This window comes from Malaya genurostris, chromosome 2 (genome assembly GCF_030247185.1).
Source record: "Malaya genurostris strain Urasoe2022 chromosome 2, Malgen_1.1, whole genome shotgun sequence".
NCBI classification, from domain to species: domain Eukaryota; kingdom Metazoa; phylum Arthropoda; class Insecta; order Diptera; family Culicidae; genus Malaya; species Malaya genurostris.
The window spans coordinates 53,277,609-53,296,609 of record NC_080571.1 but is presented as its reverse complement, the minus strand read 5'-3'; the positions used below and the strand labels follow the sequence as shown (position 1 = coordinate 53,296,609).

The 19,001-nt window shown below is 37.8% G+C and overlaps 1 protein-coding gene across 2 annotated transcripts in view; it reads right to left on the bottom strand.

Moving 5' to 3' along the window:
- The window catches only part of LOC131431176 (hemicentin-1-like), a 400,232-nt gene that overhangs the window by 360,152 nt on the left and 21,079 nt on the right, over positions 1–19,001 (bottom strand). The window lies entirely within an intron of this gene.

Sequence of the window (19,001 nt, the reverse complement as noted above, 5' to 3'; positions counted from 1 at the left end):
TCAAACTCAAACTCAAACTCAAACTCAAACTCAAACTCAAACTCAAACTCAAACTCAAACTCAAACTCAAACTCAAACTCAAACTCAAACTCAAACTCAAACTCAAACTCAAACTCAAACTCAAACTCAAACTCAAACTCAAACTCAAACTCAAACTCAAACTCAAACTCAAACTCAAACTCAAACTCAAACTCAAACTCAAACTCAAACTCAAATTCAAACTCAAACTCAAACTCAAACTCAAACTCAAACTCAAACTCAAACTCAAACTCAAACTCAAACTCAAACTCAAACTCAAACTCAAACTCAAACTCAAACTCAAACTCAAACTCAAACTCAAACTCAAACTCAAACTCAAACTCAAACTCAAACTCAAACCCAAACTCAAACTCAAACTCAAACTTAAACTCAAACTCAAACTCAAACTCAAACTCAAACTCAAACTCAAACTCAAACTCAAACTCAAACTCAAACTCAAACTCAAACTCAAACTCAAACTCAAACTCAAACTCAAACTCAAACTCAAACTCAAACTCAAACTCAAACTCAAACTCAAACTCAAACTCAAACTCAAACTCAAACTCAAACTCAAACTCAAACTCAAACTCAAACTCAAACTCAAACTCAAACTCAAACTCAAACTCAAACTCAAACTCAAACTCAAACTCAAACTCAAACTCAAACTCAAACTCAAACTCAAACTCAAACTCAAACTCAAACTCAAACTCAAACTCAAACTCAAACTCAAACTCAAACTCAAACTCAAACTCAAACTCAAACTCAAACTCAAACTCAAACCCAAACTCAAACTCAAACTCAAACTCAAACTCAAACTCGAACTCGAACTCGAACTCGAACTCGAACTCGAACTCGAACTCGAACTCGAACTCAAACTCAAACTCAAACTCAAACTCAAACTCAAACTCAAACTCAAACTCAAACTCAAACTCAAACTCAAACTCAAACTCAAACTCAAACTCAAACTCAAACTCAAACTCAAACTCAAACTCAAACTCAAACTCAAACTCAAACTCAAACTCAAACTTAAACTCAATCTCAAACTCAAACTCAAACTCAAACTCAAACTCAAACTCAAACTCAAACTCAAACTCAAACTCAAACTCAAACTCAAACTCAAACTCAAACTCAAACTCAATATCAAACTCAAACTCAAACTCACAGTTTCTCAAATCAAACGCATGACATTTGCGTTGCCTTTTTGTATGAGAAGAGTGGTGCTAATTTGAAAAACTCTTCTTAATTCACCTCATTAAAACATTTGTTAGATTCTATCCACGGTCATTAGTATTGTAAGCTTATCAAATAACCTAATAGTAAATTTCAAACGAGTCTAAGTCTTGCATTTTTTTGCATTGAAAAACAATGGGTTATGTCACATATGACATTATATCTCTCGAACCGGAAACATTCGCCATAACCCTTCCTAAATTGATTGACATTGTTAGCTTTCAAACAAGTTTATCGAAATTCGTTTAGTTATCTGCGAGAAAATTCAGCCACTGAGCAATGTGCGGTTAATCGGTTACGTCACTTATACTATTATATCTTTAGAACCAGAAGTGACAACCATTTAGTTTTAGAACTTGATCCACAATTCAATAGAAGCTATCAAACGAGCCTAGGCTTGTTTAAATCGGCTCTGCGATCTTTCAGAAAATTGCGCGATAAAAAACGTGTTTTGTTGGCAACGTCACTTATACCATTATATCTCCGGAACCGAAAGTGACAGCCATTTGATCTTCGATCTTGATCAATGACCCAACAGTAGCTTTCAAACGAGCCTAAGTTTGTTGAAATTGCAGCTTAGTATGGAATCCATACATTATTATTCACGAAGAACTGCAGGTCTGATTAGTTGCTGGCCACGGAGTTCGAATGCGGATATACCGGGTCTAGTTCGCGGAGACGTCCGATTTTAGTTCGACATCAAAAGTCTTATGGCCCCATAAAGACTGTCCCAGAAAATATGGACGAAACCAAAAAAATGGTGCACATAACGCGGACTGTCACTGAAAAAGATAGCAAAAATGGAAAGAGTTAGTGAAAAAGCCGTGCGAAATGCAATCAGGAATTTCGGTGAGGATAACACCTTTGAGGATAAACCGAAAACGGGTCGAAAAAAAGGTCCTGCTAACCCTCAGTTGGATAAACGTATACTGAAGGCGTTCGAGCAAAAGAAGGAGGTTTCAGTTCGGGATGTGGCCAAAAAAGTGGGCACTTCGAAGTCAAATGTTCTTCGTGCTAAAGAACGTTTGAGTCATCGAACCTATAAGAAGAAGAAACAACCAAAACGTAGTCCGAAACAAGAAGCATCGATCAGGCCGAGGGTTCGAAAGCTGTACAATACGATTCTAGCTGGAAATTTGAACTGCATAATCTTGGACGACGAAACCTACGTGAAACTCAATAACAATTCCTTGCCAATATTATACGGTGCGAGCAGGGCAAGTGTTAAACCAGTCCGAGACATCGATTGAAGTCGAAAAATTTGGTAAGAAAGCTATGGTCTGGAAAGCAATTTGTAGCTGCGGTAAGAATTCGAAACCCTTCATCACCACTGCTTCAATGAACAGCGAAATATACAATCGAAAGCCACAAGGATCCTGTTGTCTTCTGACCAGATCTTGCTTCTTGCCACTACTCGACATCAACGGTAGAATGGTATACTACCAAAAATGTCACTTTCGTCCCAAAAGACATGAATCCACCAAATTGCCCAGAACTTCGACCAATTGAGGAATTTTGGGCATTAACGAAGGCACATCTTACGTTCTCAAGAAGGTGCGCCAGCTAGTCTACAATGGCTAAATAGCAAATGTTGTGAATAATATTCTGTTGTTGTAGTCTAATATTATCAGTACATCGAATAAAATTTGAATATCTAACACTTGTGAATTATTTACAGCGAAATCAAAGTGCGTCCATACTTTCTGGGACAGTCTTTAGACTGCCATTGAATTTGTATCCAAATCTGACTGATGGTTCCGAAAATACAGGGTGGAGTGTGCTTTAAATTTCAAACTACAATTTAGAGCGATGATGCAAAATGAGGAAAACTTTTACGAAATTTGACTCAAAACTGTTTCAATTTGGGTGTAGGCTATGGCTACTGTTTGATTGTAACACAGCTTGAGAAAATGCCATTGAAGTACGAAAAGCAACCCAAAAAATATTGCTCACGCACAGTAAAAATCCGTGTTGCTCGCACATCGAGTTGGCGAAATTGTGGAAATCAACCACCGTCAACGTGATGGAATTCATCACGGTACGTTCGTCGACAGCCCGGAAGACTGGATCAGTCGGTAAAACAACTCAATACTGTAATAACCCAGCGATGATTAATATGCTACCGAATAAATAAATTACGATAAACCAGCCTCGAATTAACTCGACCAGCCTTAACGAGCGGCAGCAGTTTGGCTTTCAAAAGGACAAGCACAAAAGTGACCATCCGCTTCATTAAGGAAAAATCGTTACACTTTTTGCGAGCAAAAAAAAAATAAAATAAAATATAATCATTATTTTACACCCGATGCAGAAGTGACCGAACCGTCAGGATCATGCGGCCCGTTGCGGTATTGTTTGTTATTAATTTTCATCTCGCCGTTGATTCGTCCCTCATTTTTAGCGCTGGCAACTTTTTGTGCGGGTATCCGTTGCTCCAGCGAAGGACAAAACAAACAGCAGCAACAACAAAAAAAGCAGTAAACTGGGTTAGGATCGATCGATTTGTGTACTTTTCAGCCCACAGCCGCTGACGTCGGTGCCGGTTCGGTGAAGGTTTTTTTTGTTGTTGTTGTTGTTGGTACCGTTTATTCTGCACAAAAACAGACGGTCACACAGAAGAAAAAAAAACTATAAAATTATGGATTTTAAAGCTCTTGCGTTCGGTCATTTTACGACGATTCAGGTCCCGCCGCCGGTTGTATGATGATCAGCTTGCTGCTGCTACTGGCTTTCATCGACTGGACTCCAACCGTGCTGAAAGCGGGTCACTTTTAATATTTTACGAGCCCCAGGCATAACGGCTGATGAGCGGCTGCACTGCAACCGTGGGGGTTGTTCTGTTGTTGGTAGAAGTGCCATTTTCTGTATTGATGAATAATGGGCAGATGGTTTTAGTGAATGAAGAAGCTATGCAAAAACTGCAACAGAAATCATAAGCTACCGGAAGGTTTGATGGAAGTGGAAGGTTCAAAGTTGAAACTTTAACTCCCGTTTGAATGCAACTGATCGCAAGAAACATTCAATATGTGGTGAATTTTTCGAGGCACGTAAAAAGCTTCCTTTGTGTTTAACCCTGCCCAAGTCATAATGTTTTCGCAATAAACTAGAATTAGCTCACCATCCAACACAATGTGGTACAACATAATATGCCATGACTTTTCGTCTTCGCAAAGCTTCGGAATCCTCGGGGTAAATTTCCATTGCTTTTCGCTTGGAACGCGAACCAGTTCAACCAGTGATGTAGCAGCAAACCTCTTAAATTTTTTCTTACCTTACACTCCAACCTGGTTCCGAAACAGCGTTCGGTAACTACATCCCCGATCCGAGTGATATTGTCCTACCTAGCAGAGGCACACGCACGGTTCAACCCAAAAGACGACCCAAACTTGGAGCGCATCCTTCACCCATATTAAATTTGTACTGTTCTCGCCCGGGCAACAAACAGTATTTTATCGGATGAAATTGCTTCCATCAATCAAATTACCAGCAGCGGGACCCAAGAATCATCATAAATTAAAGAAAAACCAAAAAAATAGCTGCTCACCTCTGACCGCCATCCTTTTTCCTTCTTTCCATACGGTCACGGTCTGTCATCTATTTCCCACTGTGGGAGCATTTCGTGGTGGAAAAATAATCAGCTTATTGTATCAAATGGAGAAGGATCTACCGCTTGCTGCCGACTGTCTTTTGCTGGTTGGTTTGGATGCCTCTCGGAAGGGCTACCCTTTTGCACATTTGCGTCCAGGGAGTTCAAGCGAGTCCCAAGACCTCCGGGATGATGCTGTCAGAGACGTGCGCGTCTTTTGGCGAACGTTGAACTAGCTTCCGGAGGTGACTGATTCACTTAGTTCGGTGATGAATACCGAAACACACACACACTCACACCGGTGGGGTTTTCCCAGTTTGGGAATTCTACTTTCGTAAATAACATTTGAGAACTAATTTTGCTGATACCAACACGACCAGCAGACTGGAAGGTAAATGTGGACTACTTGGATAGTTTACCAAGCGTCAAATGATTGCTTTTTGGCAGTTGTGATATTAAGGGTCGACCGGAGGTAGGTAGCTTTTCTTAGGTCTCATTATCGGAATTGAAAATTGGTTTTAGTGTGATGAAAGTCTTGCTATTCGGTTGAACAACTACGGTCAATAGTGTGTTTTAATGAGTGAACTTTCAAATTAATTAAACTGTTAGAAATCATCCATAGTGTAGTTAGTAACGTGGAAAATTATTCTAGTTTATATTTTTGAGTAATGCTCAATTGATTTCCAGAGGAGTGTGCATGCAAAAAGTACATTCGGCGTTTTTAAAAATCTACCTTATGAAGCAATTTACAACCGTAGGAAAACTGCTTCTATTATAAAACCCAAAAAACTTCGGAGGTTTTAAACAACGGCAGTTCTCCTTGTAAGTAGAATATTAAGACGATTTGGTAACGATTTTCCATACTATAGACGTGTGTAAAGTTTCTTTCAAAACCGAACAAGTCCGTTTATGTCCGATTTATTTTCTACGAATCCCGACTTCGATTTCCAACTTTTTCTGTCATTCGAAATCGCGGAATATTTCTCAAAACAAACGTTCAAAATGTTATTGATTGTTCCAAAAATTAGAAATTGCGTATAAAGAATGAATGAATGCTGCTAACTTTTTGGCAACATTGGTTTTGACAGATCACGCGTGAATCGTGTCTTGTGTCCTTATCAAACTTGTTCAGTATGGTCTATAATTTAATAATGATTGGTCGTGAAGACCACCCAGAAGCACTGCAAAAGCTACCAGTGCATTCCAAATTGGTGTGGATTATGGGTCGGTGGCATTATTCGTGAAATACCGGCCGATAGGTTGAAGAGAGTGTGCTAAAATAAGACCTTCCACATGGGCAGAGTCGCGGCCAACGTTTGCATGGAATCATCTACAAACATTAAATTACCCAAGTAGTATGTTAAGTTGCTGTCCTGTATATTTCTACTGATTGTGCAATTTATCAAGTTAGTTTATATCACTATTCTAGTAACTGTTGTGTTATGGAAAAAGCGCAATTTTTCTGTGTAACATACTTTCAAGATCATCCGTTATTACGAACATTTATTCACAATTGTGCAACTGATACAAAACCCATGCGTCGATCCCATCGAAAAGGCAGTAATAAAATCAGCGGAGAAACAATTGTGAAACTCGTGCAATCTACTACGTAATGTAAACAAGAAATGGAATGATATTTACAAAAACATAACAAACATAATTTCTTATAAATAAGTTTCACATTTGATTTTCAATACAACTGCTCTCAACACAAACACTAAGACAAGACCTGACAACTGGCTTCTTATTCTTCCTTCCGAATCATCCTTCTCGTCATTTTCGCCCTGTGGAATAAACACCAGCGTATCGGCTACAGTGTAGCCATATTTACAGATTTTTTAGTAACTATGATAGGAAAAAAAATATTACATTTAAATTTTTAGACTTTAGGTTTTTGATTTGAAATAAACATAAAACATGTTTTGGTGAATGCATTTCTTTATTATATACTTATGCTTAAAAACAATTAATTGAGCTTTGATGACAAAACACGAAATATCTCATGTTGAACGAAAAATCGAATCCATTGTTGACGTATTACCGGATCTTTTGGAAACCGGAAAAAGTCAGGTTTGGATAGAAATGCTTAATGCGACCACAGTGTGGAACACAACAGTTCATTCTTCTCGTAAAACTGAACACACTTTCGAGTTTACACTAATTTAACAAATCTTTTTTGGTTACACTTTAATTCACTAAAAAGAAAAACGGCTTGATGTCTATTTTAATTACACAGTGTTTCCACTATAAACATTTATTACCAATGAGATTGAAAAAAAGTGAAACATTCTCCGAAAATTTTCATTTTCATTGGTGAGCTAAAATTATACATTTTAATAATTTTAACTTGTTTTCTGATATTCTTTATACTTGGCATCATTGCTCGCGTACCCTGCAAAAGTTTTTTCTTTTCACAATGTGCAGGTAGCAACATCAAAATCAGCCAATCAGAAACTGGTCCATTTTGGAACAAAAGCAGCCCCCCAGATGTCAGGTCTTGTCTTAGCACAAACATGGATCTTGTAAAATAATCTGCACATGAAAAATGATAATGCACATATTGTAGAATTAATCTTTTGTGTTTTGTAAATGAAAAATCGACAACGAACTGCATTTTATGGTGAAACATGTATTCGTACGTCCGAAATTTTCAAGCGCCTTTAAATTAACGTGTTTTGATGATTGTACACAAATTTCTGTGAAAATAACTGTCTATTATTTTTAATGAGAATCATCGGAATGGTGTTTAAAATACGTGTATTCAAACATTCTTTAAATTTCTGAGACGATTTTGATCAGACTAATGTGTAATTAAACCTGAAAAATCTCGAAATGATTTTTTCTTGAATATTTTGTAACAGTGAGTTGAATAGAAAATGGTTCACCCAACGTAATGACATATATTATCTAAATAACAGGAAACATTTACATGTTAATATTTCGGAAAAAAAATCTCTACGTTTTGTTTTTTATCAGTTTTTATCTTCTAGTAGCATTGGACAACAATACATTACAGTCATTTATCTTAGAGGGCCCAATCAATCAATCAATGTTTTTCTAAATCTGAAGAAAACTGCGCACACTGATCTAAAAATTCATTAGGCTGGCTGCCTGCGGACTCTGCAGAAATATATTTTTTACAGCAAGGTTATCAATTCGGCTTAGCATTTTTTGCCTTGCGGAGAGCATCAATCATTTCCCTAATTTTTCTTCCACAAGAGATTTATAGCAATTTCGACGTATATTGTGCCCGGTACAATTATGACAGCCGTTTGTAAAGTTTTTGATAAGTTGCACAATTGTTATAGTTACTCCCGTTTTACATGACGATGTGGAATTTTTTGTAGAGCTTCTAGTGAAACATTAACAAGTTGGTGATTTACTGCACAATTGTTTTAGATGTACTTAAAGTTGTTCTACAGTGATTTTTTCGGTAGTATTGTGAAACTTAACAGTGATAAGTTGCACAACCAATTTTAATATATATTTCTAAACATGTCTAACATAAATAACATTTCTAAATCGATTATAAAACATCTTGAAAGTTCAATAAGTTACATTTCCTACTTGGGTATATCCCAATAAAGATTTTATGAATTTTCTCATCCTAGTTTGACTTGCTGTGTAGTAGAGCAATGAAATCAATAGAGAACCAGTACTCACAAACGAATCCAGACACGGTGTGCAACAACCAATCAACCAATATACTGGTATGCTACAGGTCGCCGTTGGCATCAGTGCATATTCACCTACTAAGCGAAGTAATTACTAAGCAAATGAAATATATCCGTCTGGTATCAACTTTGCAAAAAAAAAATTGACAGAGAATTGAATTATCTGTTAATACACCATCACCTGCCACCTCCATTTTTCAACGGTGACCCAACATGCATAGTGAACTGCAGTACAGTAAACATCCACATAATCAAACACGGTGTGCAAACGAGAACATGCTTGACCCACTTGGCCCTATATCTATATTCCAACCATCCGCTCTGCATGAAGGCAGACGTTGAGTGAGCAGAAAAATGTGTCAGAGCATATATTAATTAAATCTGTTTTGTGCGTGCGCTCTGATCATCATTTTAATCACTCATTTCTCTGTAATGTCGAAACTGCAAATCGTATCGAATTTCAATCTTAACGTGTGACAATCGATTGAACATTCCATGAAATGTCGAAGAAAGTTCCACTTTAGAATTTACGGTAATTTAAGGTACTTCCAGAGCCGGTATTCAGGAACCAGCATAACCCAAACCGATTCGTACGACCATATTACGAATAAATTGCAATAATTTTGAGTCTAATTTTAAGGTTTTCGGGATTGTCACCTATATCGGTTTGAATTTTAAAAATTCATTATCCTGTAATTGAAGAATCAGAAGTCAGAATTGGATAAAATTAATTAGTTTTGTATGGGACTATAACTTTATTTTAATTTGAATTTTTATTTCTGAAATACGATTTGGCTTTTTTGAGAAACGATTCGATACTGGAACCGGAATTCGAAAATCGGTGTAGCCGAAGTCAGATAAATTCACCTGAGTTTTTTTCAGCTGATTAGTTTACATTTGTTTCAAAATGTTTGAAAATCAGTATAAACATCTTTGAGAAATCGTAGTGTGAATTAAATCCGAATCGAAAACTGAATACCACTAAAACTGAAATAAGTTTTTTTTTGGTTATCGACTATCCAAATCTGCAAACCTGATTAATCTATGTGAAATAAACATTTTTATACTAATCACCATGTATCCCCGAAACCGGAAGTTGGATCTGACTGAAAAGCAAGATGTTTTATAGAATCTTTAAACTTTTCATTTGAATCTTAGATAATTCTTAGACATCATTTGAATCTCATTTCAATTAATTCCGTTTCACATATCATCCTGTAGTTCCGGAACCAAAGGTCGGAACCAAACATAATTCAGGAACCTTGTTTGGGAGCATACGACTTTTCATATAAATCTGAGTTTGTAGAAAACGGTTGAGTCATTTCCTAAAAAAATTGAGTGAAATTATTTGTCACACACGCATTTGCTGATCTCGATGAACTGATTCGAATGGTATATGGGTGTTATGTTTCTCTAGCACTTATTGCTTTAAGTAGTTTAAATCAATACAATTATGGAATTGCCTACAACTCGAAAATGTTGCCATCATCTGGTTAACATATGCCATATTCGAACGATTATGTTGCCAAAAACGAACCGTACTAAAATCGGTCCGAGGCAAAATGTCACGAAAAAGAATGCTGTACACAGCCTTTTTGGTACTTAAAAACAATTGTATGTGACAGTATAAAAAATCGTGTTTCACGTTGCTCCCAAGCATTGCTTTGTCATACAATGCCTTAAAACTTATATTGCTGGAATAGGGGGAAAAGTCGCTTACACAAAATATTGATATTTCCGTGAAAAATTGACGGATTTTAACAATCTATGGCTTGTTGGATAGGTATTACCGTGGAAACATATTCTGTTTTCAAGGTTAAGTGTGACAGATACTGTCAAAAATTTTGACATAAAACTTCGTATAACTCAAAAAGTAAACATCCGATCTCAAAACCATTCAATAGCGTTCAGGGTGACGGGGAGACCTTTCGTTTGCGACTAGTTTGATCAAAATCGGACAAGACATCTCTGAGATCTCGACCTCTTTGTTGACAAAACACATACAGACACACACACATACACACACGGACATTTGCTCAGTTCGTCGAGCTGAATCGATTGATATATCACACTTGGCCCTCCGGGCATCAAAAAAGTTTTCCAAAGTTCGAGCGAATTTTATACCTATTTTTTATATATACAAAAAAGGTAAAAACAAACACAAGCGTCATGAGGTTTCCTCTTTGATGCTCGTTCGTACCAAACAATTTAGAAAATTTTAATTTTGAGTTGTAAGTGACTATCTCTTAATGCTCTAAAAGCAACGTTGAAATTGAATGATCTGCAATACTGAATGGTCCACCATCCCCCGTATTCTCCAGACCTGACCCCCAGCGACTATTATCTATTTCCAAACCTGAAAAGGTTTCTCTAAAGAAATATATTTTCGACGAATGCTGAGATCATTGCAGATACGGAAGCCTATTTTGAAGGCCCTGACAAATCTTTCTTTCTTGCCTTTCTCATATAGAAAAGCCATGCAATCACTGTGAAAACCGACTTTACAACCGAGCCTCTCGTATAACTTAAGACGGCTAAACCGGAGACGGCTAAACCGATTTTCACAAACTTAGAATTCAATAAAAGGTCTTGAGGTCCCATATAAAGTTCCTGAGTTTCATTTGAATCCGACTTCCGGGTCCGGAATTACAGGATAATATGCACTAAAAACGGAAAAAAAATTCACACACGTTTCGCATAGATGACTGAACCGATGTTCACAAAATTAGATTCAAATGAAAGGTCTTATGGCCTCATAAAATTTTCTCGAATTTCATTGAGATCCGACTTCCGGTTTCGGAGTTATGAGGAAATATGTGCAAATTTATTGAAAAATGCGCACTCAATTTTCTCGGAAGCTTCTTAACCGATTTTCACAAACTAAGAAGCAAATCAAAGATTCTTTAAGAACCATCCGAACATTTGATCCAGATCCGACTTTCGGTTCCGGTATTACAGTGCAATTAGTGAATATTTTCAATTTCATGAGTATTTTTTCACAAGCGATGGCGAAATGAGGTGCACATTTTTATAAAACTTACTGCTAAATTACTCTAGTTGGCAGACCTTGTTAGTTAGAGAATATATAAATCTTCTTTGGGACTACTAGGCCCCGGTTACCTCTTCCGAGAGCACCGATAATGGTGAAGAAAATCTCCAAAAATGAAACTAACTTCGATTTCTCAGTACCCGTTGAACTGATTTTCTCGAATCATAATTCAAATTAAAGCTCTCATTCTCTCAAAAGAAACTGTGCAATTTCATTCAAATCCGGCTTCCGGTTCCGAAATTATAGGACGATGAGTGCCAAAGCATTCAAATCGTCATTCAAAATGACGATGCAAAACTGGTACGCGTCGGTACGTGCGGTTTTGCTCCGTTTGCAGCGTTAAATTTATATTTTTTAAGTGAAAAAAACATTTAAATCTATATTTTTTAAGTGAAAAATATGAAATCTCTAAATCTTTATTTAATTTGAATTTGAAAAATTGACTAGTGAAAATTGGCCCAGAGGGCTAAGTGTTCTATATCATTCGACACAGTTCATCGAGCTGAGCAATGTATATTACTGTGCGTGTATGTGTGTGTGAGTATGTGTCAAATAATGTCACTCATAAAATAAAAAATTTCATAGTCCCATAGGTTGCTATTGAATTTCATCATACTCTGAAAGGGTAAAGTGTGCTTAAAATTGCACACCGTCATTTAGTGCGACGATGCAAAAAAGGGCAGATTTGTCTCAAAACGTTTATTTGTCTAAAACTAATTCAATTTGTAGGCTATATTAGTAACTTACTAAACGAACCGAATTCATCTATACTGACTCCGAGTTCCCGGTTTCAGAAGTACCGGAAATAGTGGTCAAAAACTCTAAAACGAGACTCGCTCAGTGTTCTCAGTTATGATTTTATTGATTTCCACAAACAGGCTAAAATAAAAGTTCCTATAGTCTCATAGGTTTAATTTCATCCGGGTCCGACTTTCTGTTCTAGAACTTTAGGGTAAAGTGTGTTTAATCATTTAGTGCGACGATGCAAAATTAGGAAAAATTCCTTTTGACTTGACATAACAAATTGAAAAGGTTATGTTAGTTTATACCCAAAGAAAGTATCTAAGTTTATTCAAGATTGAAAAAAAATTCTTCACAGAATCTTCTAGTGATATTTTTGAAAATAAAAGTAATATGAGAAAGGCATCATTACACCACCAGGTGGATAAAAAAAGGATTTTTAAAGGGCATCAAGTGATGATTCGTTAAATTATCACCTTAAGGGCTGAGGCCAGTAGGTCGCGTAAAACCACGTGGCTCGCTGTGCGTATTACATTTCTTTCCATGCTCTCTCGCAAATGTGCAAAATGACTCTCGATGTGACCGGGTGGCCAAGAAAGTTTTGATATTTTCGGTTACAAGTTTTACTACATCACATAAAATCCAATAAAGCTACCGCTTGTTTGGCAGCCTTTCTGAGCCGATTTTATTTCTCTCTCAGAAAAAATGGCGTCGCCATAGAAATCGACTTACCTTCACAAAAATAACATTCACTTTATTTTTATCGCGACAACATGTATGTTTTTATGTACTAATCGCATCTAAATTAAATTATCCAGACATTTTTTTTTCATAAATACGTTTATTTCATAGCATAAGTTTCATATACATAAGTTTTTCTTCGCCGTGGCATCCACAATACATAGTAGTTTAAACCTAATACATTTCGAATATCATATTAGTATGTTGGTACTCATTAGTTAATCTAAACACTGTTTTTATCAAGCGAGTTGCTATTTTAAATTACATTAAAAAAAATACATTTATTTTGTACATGATCTTATAACTATTTCAGGTTTGTTTGTATCAGTTCACCACTTATATTCAATATCCTATAGTTGGCTATTGGTTGAACTCATGGAAGAGAAAACAGTCTAACATAAAATAAAATTTAAATTGGAACTCCAATGGATTTAATGAAATGATAAAGAAGTTTCATGTATGGAAGGTCACGACAAGCAAGAATGTCGCGAACTGGGACATTGGATAGTCTACCTTGGGTACGCAAGGAATTTATTAGTTGAGATCTGACATCACGAAACTCCACGCATGTCCAAACAACATGGTCAATATCGCGGTAACCTTCGCCGCAAGCACAATGATTAGTCTCGGAAAGTCCAATTCGAAGGAGATGTGCATCTAACGTGTAGTGATTGGACATGAGTCTGGACATCACACGAATGAAATCTCTATTCACATCCAGTCCCCTGAACCATGCCTTTGTCGATATTTTAGGAATAATTGAGTGCAACCACCGACCCAGATCATCTTTATCCCAAGAAGCTTGCCAGCTGGCAAGTGTTCTTTGGCGAGACGCGCTATAGAATTCGTTGAAAGCAATCGGTATCTCATAAATCTCACCCTCAATAGCACCACGTTTGGCTAAAATATCGGTTCTTTCATTGCCTGGAATGGAGCAATGAGCCGGAACCCAAACTATTGTGATTTGATAATTATTATTCAATATGACGTTCAGGCACTGTTTTATTTTGCCCAAGAAAAAAGGTTCATTTTGGCAAGCAGCGTTTGAGCGAATAGCTTCAATTGCACTCAGACTATCTGTGAAAAGAAAATAATGGTTTGGAGATAATGTGACGATTACACTCAAACTATAATGAACTGCTGCTAACTCTGCTATATAAACAGATGCAGGTTCTTGAAGCTTAAATGAGACCGAAACATTATTGTTGAATATACCAAACCCAGTAGCCTCTTCAATTCGTGATCCATCCGTGTAAAATATTTTCTCAGAGTCAATATGCCTGAACTTACGTGAAAATATTTTTGGGATTTCCATAGAGCGTAGGTGATCCGGGATTCCACGCACTTCGCGCTGCATGGATGTGTCGAAAAATAAAGTTGAGTCAGGGACATTTAGGAGGCTGACACGGATAGGAATATATCTTGAAGGGTTGATTTCCTGTGACATATGGTTAAAATATACTGTCATGAATATTGTTTGAGATTGAAGCTCAACTAGCCTTTCGAAGTTATTAATAACCAGGGGATTCAGTACCTCAAATCTTATTAGCAGTCGCGATGAAAGCTCCCAAAAACGATCTTTCAATGGAAGAACTCCCGCCAGAACTTCAAGACTCATTGTATGTGTCGAATGCATGCACCCTAAAGCAATTCGCAAACAACGATATTGAATTCGCTCTAATTTGATCATATGAGAGTTTGCAGCGGAACGAAAGCAAACGCATCCATATTCCATCACTGAAAGTATCGTTGTCTAATACAATTTTATTAGATCGTCCGGATGAGCACCCCACCAAGATCCTGTTATTGTTCGAAGAAAATTTACTCTTTGTTGGCATTTCGTTATCAGATACCTAATGTGTCCTCCCCACGTGCATTTGGAATCAAACCACACCCCAAGGTATCTGAAAGTCAAAACCTGTTGGATCATTCTTCCCATCATATGAAGCTGAAGCTGCGCGGGATCATGCTTTCTTGAAAAGACGACTAACTCTGTTTTCTCCGCAGAGAATTCGATACCCAGATGAACAGCCCAAACGGACAATTTATCTAAGGTATCTTGCAATGGGTTTTGCAGATCAATAGCCAAGTTGCCAAATCGCCATGTGAAAAATGCATGCAAAAGGTTGTGCAAATAATTATTTATAACCGGTGGAAGTCCATGTTGGTGGAGCTTGTCTGAAAGAACATCAATGGAAACTGAATCAAATGCTCCTTTAATGTCTAAAAATACAGATGCCATTTGTTGCTTTTGAGCGAGGGCAATTTGGATGTCAGACGAAAGTAATGCAAGGCAGTCATTCGTCCCTTTATTTCTACGGAAGCCAAACTGAATATCAGACAACAACCCGTTCGTCTCGACCCAAGTGTCGAGACGTCGTAGAATAATTTTTTCGAACAATTTTCTGATGCAGGACAACATCGCAATGGGTCTATATGAGTTGTATTATCCAGACATTGTCAGGATAGATTTTTGATCCATGCTTTTGTAGGCGAGATATCCAACAAGTTGAAAGACGGTGTATTCAGCTATGCAGAAAATCAATCCTTCAGAAAAAAGACTTTCCCGACCGCTAAAATCAATTAATCATTCTGAAATTTCCAAAGAATAATCTAGACTAATTTTCTAAGAGATTTTCAGTTCGGTTTTTTTTTATATTCGTCACCGTTTCTGAGAAAATCAGATTTGAAGCGTGAATTTAGCTCTCTAAATCACTCTAAAACACACTGGCCTCAGACCTTAATGCTTGTTCATACCATACATCTTAGAAAACTTCTCTTTTGATTTATTTGTGGTTATGTCATACTACTGAAAATTTAATCAAGAATTGCTTATCATATGTCCGATAGTTTGTAGCAGGGCCACTTTTACAGAGAGGTAGTGGTGGCACATGCCCCCGGGCCCACGGTCTTAAGGGGCCCTTGACGGGTCCCAGCCAACAAAAAATAAAATCATTCAGTAAGTAAGGGGCACACCAATAAATCTTGCCCCCAGGCCCATTAGTTCTGTCCATTTTTAAACAGAGAGAATTTTGAAAAGGCAACCCATAGTAAAGTATTCATGTCAAAAGGTTCATAGACTTCAGCTCTGGACGGATCGGATACCTAGAGTTGCTTCACCGCTCCCCAAAATACGTTGCGGCGGGGGTGGCTGCCCCCTTCGACTTTCCTCTTCCCCTTTGATTCGCCATTGCTACAACTTTTTACACCACATTCTTGAAGCAGATTTAAAACTGCTTGATGAATTTGTTTGAAACTAATAAAACTTTAAAACATGAACAGAACATTATTTCAAATATCTTGCGTGAGTAACGAAATCTAACAGACAGACGTAATGTCAAAGCGTCGAATTGCATCAAACCAACACATTTACAGACAAAATAAAGCAGATTTTTAATCTTTGCATTGAGATCTTCAAACTAGAGTTTAATTTAAGAAAACCTCAGATATCCATCACACCGTTGTGAATAGCCTTATGATAGAATGAATGAAGGAAAAGAACTGGAAAATTGCAAAATTAATACTATTTTTTTGAAAAACAGATGTAGACAGTTTTCTTCAGATGCCATGTAAATTTTAACTTGTAACGTTTCCGTCCTTATTGAACATTGTTCACGGAGTCGACGGCATAGAAAAGTAAGAATTTCTTAAACCTATTTTCAAGCGTTGAACAGTCGGTAAAACTTAAATTTATGTTCATTCGTACCGTTGCTTCTTTTTTAGGCATGGGAATAATTTACACACTTGCACTTAGAGCATGAACAGTGCCGAACACAATCTTAAAATCGTTTCCATGTGCACTGCAAACCGACAGCACCTCCCACAGAAGACAGTGCCGACGGTCGGTCACGGTGGCAGTGAAGAGCCGTACTATGCTGGACCAGAATCAAACTCTCCGCCCTCCCCGGGGGGATATAATGAATGCTCATAAGCTAAGATTTCGTTATTTATGGTTCCCATGTCTTGTGTAGCTTGTTTCTCTTCATTTTTTTTTTTGCTTCGTTGTCGGAGCAAAACACGAACAGGACTGCATCGAGCGCGCAAAAGGAGGAGGAGGAGGGTGGTGGTCGGGTTGGGCACCGTGGAAGAGCTCGCTAGCTTTGAAATTATGAACCAAACGAATCCGCTAGCAAAAAGTTCTTCCGTGTAGCTTCTTGGAGTCCCAAACGGCTCGGAAAGTTGGTTAGAATTTATGATGCATTCGAAATGTTTCGGCAAAGAGAGCAGCTAAATTAAGAAAAGTTTTACAGTGATTTTATGCTTGGATTTTTGCTCTGCTGCTCACTGGCGCTCCGTATCCTTTGAGAGACTTATGCTTTGCTAGATTTGCCAGGTGAGGACTATGCCGGAATAGTGGGATGCCGCCGGACGGAACGGGGGAGGAAATAAGTAACAAAGAATCACGAGCGAAATGTGAGCTGTTAAAAGTTGAAGGCTGCTAGTGCTGCTAGATTCACTTTTAATGAGTTTCAAAAATGAATTCAAAGTGGTGCAATCAAGTTTCTCGAGTAGAGTTCTTCGTCTAACAAGTTTATTTTCCGAAAATGATATCGTCCAGTGACTACCGAAGTAATCGAAGCAAAATACATCCGAACACACTTTCCGAAAGTTCCTCCTGACAGGAGTTTTTAATTGACCCATCCGGGTGTAAAAATGCCGGGGGATGGTCCGAAGGGATTTCCAATTACATTCCAGAAAATAAAAATGGTAATCACATAACCTTGGAATTTAATCAGACGCTCGTTAGAAGCGAAGATTCGTCCGTTCATTAAACCCGGTTCGGAACAGAAAAGTTCAATTCTGGATTGTCTCAGTTGACTATTTAAATTCCCATGGTTGCCGTCCGGTTGCCGAACAAGCCGCACTTCCCAGCGTGCACTCAGGCAAGCACGGGCCCAACCCCGAGCACGGCCAGCTTGGAAGGGGTTTGGTTTGGTTTGCGGCGGAACCTCGGCCGCTGGAAAATATCCGACAAGAGGCGTTATAAAATGAAAATCATGTTTTTCACACATTTGAACAGCATGGTGGCATCTTTTGTGCCCAGTGAAAGCTATGTTTGTTAGCGGACAGCAAATTTACATACGGAGGTACGTACAAAGAGGAAAGTACACTCGGTCGCTGCCCTGTGGATGTGCAAAGTTCGTCGCAACTACCGCTGAGCGATAGCCGCAGGGTCTGTCAGCGGGTAACTTTAACGAGAAATGAAAGTGTGTAAGTCGTTCCTCCGAGTGGCTGGAAAACGGGAGTACAATGCATTTAAAGCGTTGCCTTCAGTTATGGTTTCTTCCTTCGAGGGTTAAAGTGCTGGGTGCACACTTTTATTTTTTTGACCGTAGAAAATGTAGGGCAGTCTTATCGTAAAATGCTGTTTGGTGGTGATTTATGCAAAGTTAACATGAGGGGACCATCATTGATAACTGTAAGGTTTTTGATGTGAATATTTTGAGGTTATCGTTGTAATGTGTTACATAAGTTTCCAAAATGCGACCGGGACTAGATTCAAAACACGCAATGGCATGGAGCTACTTTTTCCACCGCATTTTGGCGCAGTCGAAACCTGTTCGTAAGAATCCATCTACTGGCCGTAAGATTTCATCTACTGAACACATGTCGAAAGGAATGATGAAGGAAATAGAAATCTCGATTGGATAGTCGATTGCGAGTCCAATCGTTTTTTTTCCTCTTAGAAAAAAAACTGAAACTTGGAGCCCGGCGATGATGGCACTATCGGTTGGCACTCCAGAATCGTAGAAAACTTTATCGGAAACTATTCAGAGGTTGGATTGAAAACAAAACCATCAGATAAATATTAAACCACTTTAGAGATACTAAATTAATTTGATTGAAGTTATATTATATACTATGAATTTTCTTATTATGAACTTTTCTAATTCAAGTATATTTTCAAATAGTTTTCCGCAGTCATCGGTTGGTTAACAAAATCAGCAAATGCAGTGTCTAA